The following is a 7,915-nucleotide window of genomic DNA, read 5'->3' on the forward strand; positions in this document are numbered from 1 at the left end:
GCAAAGACATGAGGGATGCTTTACTTTGTTTACTTCTCTGTCTAAAGAAAAAAACACACAAAGAGAGAAACGTAAAACTTCAATCCTATCATCAATCAATATTGACATTTATCATTCTTATATTCACAAACTCCCCAGTGTAGGAAATAACAAATCATTTTCTTTCTTTTAATAATCATTTAGGCACCCCCCCCCCCAACATGACGAGCCTGCAATGTTGGCTTCAGATAACCCAGCACAAAACACACCAACGGCAATGAAAACGCTAAAATCTTAGCTTAATATAAGGCAATATAGTTTTCAGATATTACAAGTTGACAAAAAACTGAAATACAATAAACGACATTGCCTCAACACAGTCATAAAACCAATATTTGCATATTTACGTCGTATATTAATTTTATTCTATGTTAGAGATTAGCTGGTTTATGGCATCGAATGGTCAGAGGAGAGAGAGAGAGAGAGAGAGAGAGAGAGAGAGAGTCTACGGACACTACCATCCATGTTTCACTTACACCCACCCACTTTTAACGGTAAAAAGAATCGTTTGAAAAAGAATACAAAAGTTGAAGATCTCTCCTCCTCAGAGCTACTTGACATGACCATAACTTTTCTAATTATACCAAAATAGTTTTTAAAAAAGTCATTCAACATAACTGAATTATTAAAGCGAGTAGTATATGACCGCTAAATTTCCAAACGTAGTAGTACATACTGCACTATACGGAAATTCCTGCGTTAAATATATATATATATATATATATATATATATATATATATATATATATATATATATATATATATATATATAAGGTTTTTGCCACGAAGAAAAAAATGAAAAAAAAGCGAGATAGCCGAGTACTTTCGGTCCTCTTCAGACCCTTTACTAAGGCAACTGATTTTACAGAGGAAAACATGGTCAAAGAAGGCTTAATATCCACTGACACTACAAGATTAGCAATAAGGTCGATTTCACTCTAACAGAAACGAGGAAACGCCTGAGGGTAGCCACACCTTGGAGGGTACACACACGGTAACCAGGTTATTCTTCCAGAAAACAGTACATTTTTAAAAAACAAGGAAGCATATACTTACCTTATCATGAAATTTACCACAAATTTTCCCCAAAATTATTATTATGAATAGACGAAAGAATAATATATATATATATATATATATATATAATGTATATATATATATATATATATATATATATATATATATCGGCAAGCCAGAACGAACGGGAGTGGAAGTGGAAAAAACCTTTATTTATACATAGCAATCACGTTTATACACTTCGTGATCAAGTTATTCATAATATATTTATATATTATATATAATAATATATATATATATATAGATATATATATATATATATTATACGATAGGCCTCCAGTACTTTGTATATTAATTTATCATATCGATCAAGGCTTAACCACTGTTTAAAACACACCCACAATTGAAACGTACAGCACCCATCATTAATCAGTCAATTAACACATGAAAAGCACACACACACGCCACGCACAATCATATCCCAAGTAAAAAAAGAAAAGTGCACTATATACGAACTCGTTGTTGCATATATATATATATATATATATAAAATATATACATACATACACTACATATACACACACGTACGTTGCGTACTGTTTCCTTTACCTCCTTTTGGTTTTCATTGGATGCCAATATTACCACCCTCTAAATAAGCGAGGGACAGAGAGAAAAAAGGACAAATTCCAAGACACTAGCCCATATAATACACATCTCACGAAGCCACGAAAACCAAACGTAAAAAAAAAATTGAGCTATAAAAAAAGGAATAATAATTCCACTGCAAACAAGCAACTAGCCAGCCACTTAGAGAGTCCTATTGAAAGCCGGAGCCCTTAACACCGAGTATGTGGCCGCCCCTTTCTTCACAAAAGGAGGCGAACCAGAGGCAGAGCTCTGGGGATGTTTACCCGCCTGGCCTCAGTATTCATCATTATGCCTCAAACGGTACCCCTTTCACTCTTTTGTAAACAAACATCATCCTTTTATTTTTCTACAAAACGGCGGAAATGCTCTCTCGCTCTCTCTCTCTCTCTCTCTCTCCTCTCTCTCTCTCTCTCTCTTAAAATCAAATCACTATACTCGAATGAAATTCACATTTTTGTTTAAGAAATCCAGTTAAAAAAAAGATATAGTAGTCTCAAATGAATCCTGGGGGAAAAAAAGTCAACGTATCAAATTAAAAGAAAAAGAAGAATCTGCAAACCTTCAAAGGAACCAATTTCCCCTGACATCCGTCTTGCAACTAAAAGCTTTCGAAAACAAAACGCCTTATGACTCTAATTCAACTGTCTCCACGGAAATTACAAAGGAAGCAATCAACTTCTCAGTGCGGTGAATGTGTTTTCATGCATGTGTGTGTGTGTGTGTGTAATTTTTTCTTCTTCATCTTTGGGTTTATTGAACTTTCAATCATTCAAGTCAAGACTGTACTCAAATAACAGACCTAAATAAACTTTCTATTTTTAATTCGGATTTGACAGCCAGGCTTCATTTCATAAAGGGATGGCTTAATGACCCCATAAATCATTTCATAATAATCTGCGGACAAAATACTGTTTTCCATGGCACTCTGGTCTTACTCTCATCCGTCACAAGCGTCACTATTCCCGAAATACTTGCCACAGTCAAAACCTTTACCATTTTTTCAAATTCCATGCAAATAATCAACACTACAACTTCCCAGTTGGAGAATGCTTAAAAAAATATTCTTGGTAAGAGTGACTTTCAAATCTTAAAAAGTTTTTCACCAATCTCTGCAACTTTCCCTTAACATCACTACTCAACAGTTCCACTCTCTAACAGCCAGCTTACCCCATTTCTTTTCACAGCCCTATCACACTTATTTCTACCTTAAAACATATCTTTACATTCAACCTCTAAAAACCTTGATACATAAAGAGCCACTCTCCCTCCAAAAGAACTTACAGATTACACTAGTGCATACGCTTCTTTCGTTGAACAGCAAGTCTACACCAATTACTGAGGGACATCTACATGCCCTTTAATGTAAAGATATTTATAAAATTTAGGTTATAGTAAGGGCACTGAAAGTATATAAAAAAGATTAAATATATTACCAGTCTACTCACCCTGGAGCATTACCCCGCTATATGACAAGGCACAGAGTTGAAATCACACCTTACCTGCAAATAGAAAAAGCAAGGGCATTAAAAAAAATGAAGTTATTCTGAATCTGAAAATGCATTCGTAATATGCTACTTGCTGCTGAAATTTTACGATGGCCAGCTCCTTTCAAAATTGACCTTGCAGCATACTGGGTCAATAATCATGAAACAGGAATGAGTGTAATCCAAAGTTTTACTTAATTAAAACACTGCTTGAAGGAAACCGTATTCTGATATCATTTATTATACAAAAAAAAGGGAAAAATTAGTAAACATAACCAGCTACAAGAAAAGAAGGCCTTCTAAGAACAAAACTGACTCAACCCAAATAAATAAATGAAAAAAAATATACTTACAAAAATATATGAACGAAAACCTTAGCTAGGTAAGGTTACTCGTCATACTTGCCGCTATAATGCTCTACACATGACTCAGGTATGAGGTCCATTACCTTAATCTTCCCCAGTCATACTTTTTCCCTCTTTCAGCTTCCAGATTTTACTGCGGAACGCCAACGTTCCCTCCTCTTCTACATCACTCACCTACGCTAAAACACCTTCCCGTGGCATGCATAAAAAAAGGAAATAAAAAAAATAAAAAAAAAAGTAAAAAAAAAATGCCACCTCTTACTTCTCATAATGGATTTCCAAGTGGCTCAGTCCATCTATTATGCAACAGAGCCTGGTCGTGGTACCTGGCCTATATTCAAGATTCTCGAGCCATTCCATTACACGAGAGAGAGAGAGAGAGAGAGAGAGAGAGAGAGAGAGAGAGAGAGAGAGAGGCCCCCCACGACTAAAATATATCTGCTGAAACAAATGTGTATATTCAACTTGATGAAAAGACCCTTTCATAAACGAACATTCTACACAAACCACTCTGTCACAGAGAGAGAGAGAGAGAGAGAGAGAGAGAGAGAGAGAGAGAGAGAGAGAGAGAGAGAGGTCATCCACGAGTAAAATATATTTGCTAAAACAAATAGGTATATTTAACTTGATGAAAAGACCCTTTCATACACGAATACCTACATAAACCACCCAGCCACTGAGAGAGAGAGAGAGAGAGAGAGAGAGAGAGAGAGAGAGAAAATGTCTGCTCGCTCCCAGTAACGACCACCATCATTTTCCTCGGTTCCATTGCTAAGTCTCATCAACTTCCATCTCAATCACAGAAGCGCAACCATGGAAAGAATCTATTCAGAAAATATCTCGTATCTGTACCCAAAGCGCTACTTCAAGACATGGGACGCATTTCTCCCAAGGCGACTGATTTTATTTCTGTGGCGTTTTCCTCTTTTATTTTCATGATTTTCACCACACTTCTTTTTTTTTCCTTTTTTCGAAATTACGATCGTTTTGTTCTTTTTTTTTTTAGGGGAAGGGGAGGGATACTAATTTTCATACATTTCCGAATTTATCTATTTATTTCTATGCTGATTTTCCAATTAATTAATTTTTCTTTTTACTCAAGACACTTATACAATCGTTTTATTAATTATTGTTAGTTCCCTTTCCTCAAAGCGATTTTTATCATTTTCCACTAATGTTACTTTTCATATTTTTTTTTATTTAATGTTCATTATATTTCCTTAACTTACGATCCTATATGAAATTTACTTACTTATTCTCGTTTTTCTTTTTTCATTTCTTGAGAGAGAGAGAGAGAGAGAGAGAGAGAGAGAGAGAGAGAGAGAGAGGGTGGGGGGGGATTCATCCACACTGCATTCACTCCTAATACAGATTCCCCTCGACCTCCGCCATCCCCCCCACGTGCATAACACCCCCCCCCCCCCAACCCCCCCCCCCCCCCGCCGCCCACAATGACCCACGACCTTCCCTACGACCAACCCAACCCAACAAGCCACACCAGGCCCCAAGATAGCCACTCTCATTTCTCTTGCTCGGACACTTTAATTTTCCCGGCAGCCCTTTCGTCGTTCGGCATAAACAATCATAAGTCAATTCTTTCTTGTGTCTTCTCTTTCGTTTTCGCAAAAAATAAATAAAAAAATAAAACATATATCCACAGACAAACCCACACACACAACACACACACACACACACACACACACAAGACCGTAAAAAAAAAGAGATTGTTTCATTTTCACAAGAAGAGAGACAAAAACCGTATCAGCAGGACAGTGGCTATATTTCAAGCCTTCTCCTTGCCACTAGGCGTGATGTCATATTTCTTAAGAATTTAAAAAAGGGGGAAGGGAGAGGACTGGGGAGGGAATGGGGAGTATGGAATGGGATGTTCACCTTCTTTTCTGCCAATATAAGTACCCGGATAATGCAAAATTAATTCCTTGTCTTGTGGAGAGAGAGAGAGGAGAGAGAGAGAGATGTAGAGAGGAGAGAGAGAGAGAGGAGAGAGTCATTAGAGGATGGGTGAGAAGCGGTAATTGGTTACACTGATGCCAATCAAAAAAGAAAGAGTCATCATTATGAAAAATCCCAAACATAGGTCCATCCGCTCTTGATTTTTTATACAAGTCTTTTTTATACAAATGTTTTCTAATATTTCTTTTCTTAACGGATATTACAAGGCCTCGAGATTATTAGAAGAAAAAAACTTTGAAACTGATGCTTCCAATGCGAATGTCACCAAACACGAAAGCAAAGAATAACCGAATGAAATGCGAACACGAATAAAATACATCAACCTCCTTCACAGGCAAAACATCATAAACATAACTGCTGAAGAAAAGTGCTGCGACAAGACATCGAGAGGGAAGCATATTTTTCTTCGTTCAAGTTTTTCTAGTTTAAAGAAAGAAAGTTTTTTGCAAGGGAACCTGAAGGATATGGACAAAAAAATAAATTGAGAGGCGTTTTTTTTTTTTTTTTTTTTTTTTTTTTTTTTTTTTTTTTGGGGGGTTTTTTTTTTTTTTTTTTTTTTTTTTTTTTGGTGGGGGGGGTGGGGGGTGGCGACGGAGAATTTTGAAATAACTCCGGCCTTATAGATACGTATATCTATACATACATATACATATGGATGTATGTATATATGTATGCATGTATGTAAATATAAAAAGGTCCGGACGTTCTTTTAAATAGCATCCTATTTTTTGGTGATATCTTTCAGGTCCCTACAAAAATATTCTTTAAACTTTAAAACACTTGAACGAAGAAATATATTTCCCGATCGACGTCTTGTCCCAGGACTTTTCTAAAGTATATATATATAATATATATATATATATATATCTATATATATATATATATATATATATATATATAATAAGAGCTGTATAAATGTTCTGTAAAACAACAGAGTTCCATCTAATAAAAGGAGCCCATAAAAACACCAAAATAGAGAAAAAGTACTATATTTCAGAGACTGCTGTCTCCCTCTTCAGGTAGATGAATGAAGGAAAAGTTCACAGAAAAGGTGGTATTTATACCAAGAGGTCCATCCCCACAAACAAGCCATTTTAAGTCACCACCCCCGCTGATAACTCTTCCTCATAATCTTCTTAAGGGTTGGTTTGAATGAAGACGTTGTCGATCGTGTCCGAAATCCATCCTCCTTTTGAGATGTTTCATTACCTGCCTCTCTTAATTTACATTAAACAACACAACGGTCAGTTTAGGTATGGACACAGAACTCGGGGCTATTTTTTCAAGTCCAACCATATAAATGAACATAACCATAGAATAAACTGGAATTTGTCACGTGTAATTTATAGCAGCACTGCCGGTACAAGAGTCAAACTGATGGAATCGGCCTTAATAAAAGAGAGGCAGGTAATGACATTCTCAAAAGGAGGATGGATTTCGGACAACGATCGACAACGTCCTTCATTCAACCAACCCTTAAGAGATTAGAGGAAGATTATCAGCGGCGGGGGGGTGACTTAAAATGGCTTGTTTGTGGATGGACCTCTTGGTATAAATAACACCTTTTCTGTGAACTTTTCTCATTCATCTACCTGAAGAGGGAGACAGCAGTCTCTGAAATATAGTACTTTTTTCTCTTTTTATTTGGGTGTTTTTTATTGGCTCCTTTTATTAGATAGTATATATATATATATATATATATATATATATATATATATATATATTATAATATATATATATACCCACACACAACACACACACACCACACAGAAGAGAATTCTAAATATACGCACTGCATATCGGACAAATGCCCGAGACCTTCCGTGGCACTCTCTTGCTGGCCTGCCCCATCCTCTCCCGAAGGCGGAATACGACACCCTGTCAAGTCCATTACAAGTTTTTGGAGCAATCTACATAAAAATGACCGTTCCAGGGAGGAATGACCTCGCTAAACTAAGAATCAGTACGCAACAAAAGTTGAGTTACAAGTATATAAGTCGAGCAGAAAGATCGCTCATGTCATACTTACACTTTCTTTGAAGGTGATCAGCTTAAATCAATAATAAGTCTTTGTTTCAAAGTAACTACCTACTTCTGACAGAAGAGCAAAATTATATTCCTTTACAGCACTGTCAAATATCAGAAAGCCATCACTAATCGGTTTACACATTCCCGTTTTCATGTTTATTTAAACCTGTGCATCACCTAATATCCTGCTATTAGGTTGTGAGTAGTTATGGTATTGATTATATAAAATGTATATTATATATATAATATATATAGTATAAATATAATTATATATATATATAATACATAATATTATTATATATTATTATATATCTTATATATATAGAATAGGCTAATACTTGCGGACATTTTATGATTTTA

General features: G+C 35.7%; 1 protein-coding gene across 7 annotated transcripts in view; it reads right to left on the reverse strand.

Annotated features, from left to right (window-relative positions):
- Window positions 1-7,915, reverse strand: part of LOC135213543 (rho guanine nucleotide exchange factor 18-like) — a 1,147,377-nt gene that overhangs the window by 749,449 nt on the left and 390,013 nt on the right. The gene's annotated exons all lie outside the window — the stretch shown is intronic.

The sequence above is a fragment of the Macrobrachium nipponense genome, chromosome 43 (assembly GCF_015104395.2).
Source record: "Macrobrachium nipponense isolate FS-2020 chromosome 43, ASM1510439v2, whole genome shotgun sequence".
Lineage (NCBI taxonomy): Eukaryota > Metazoa > Arthropoda > Malacostraca > Decapoda > Palaemonidae > Macrobrachium > Macrobrachium nipponense.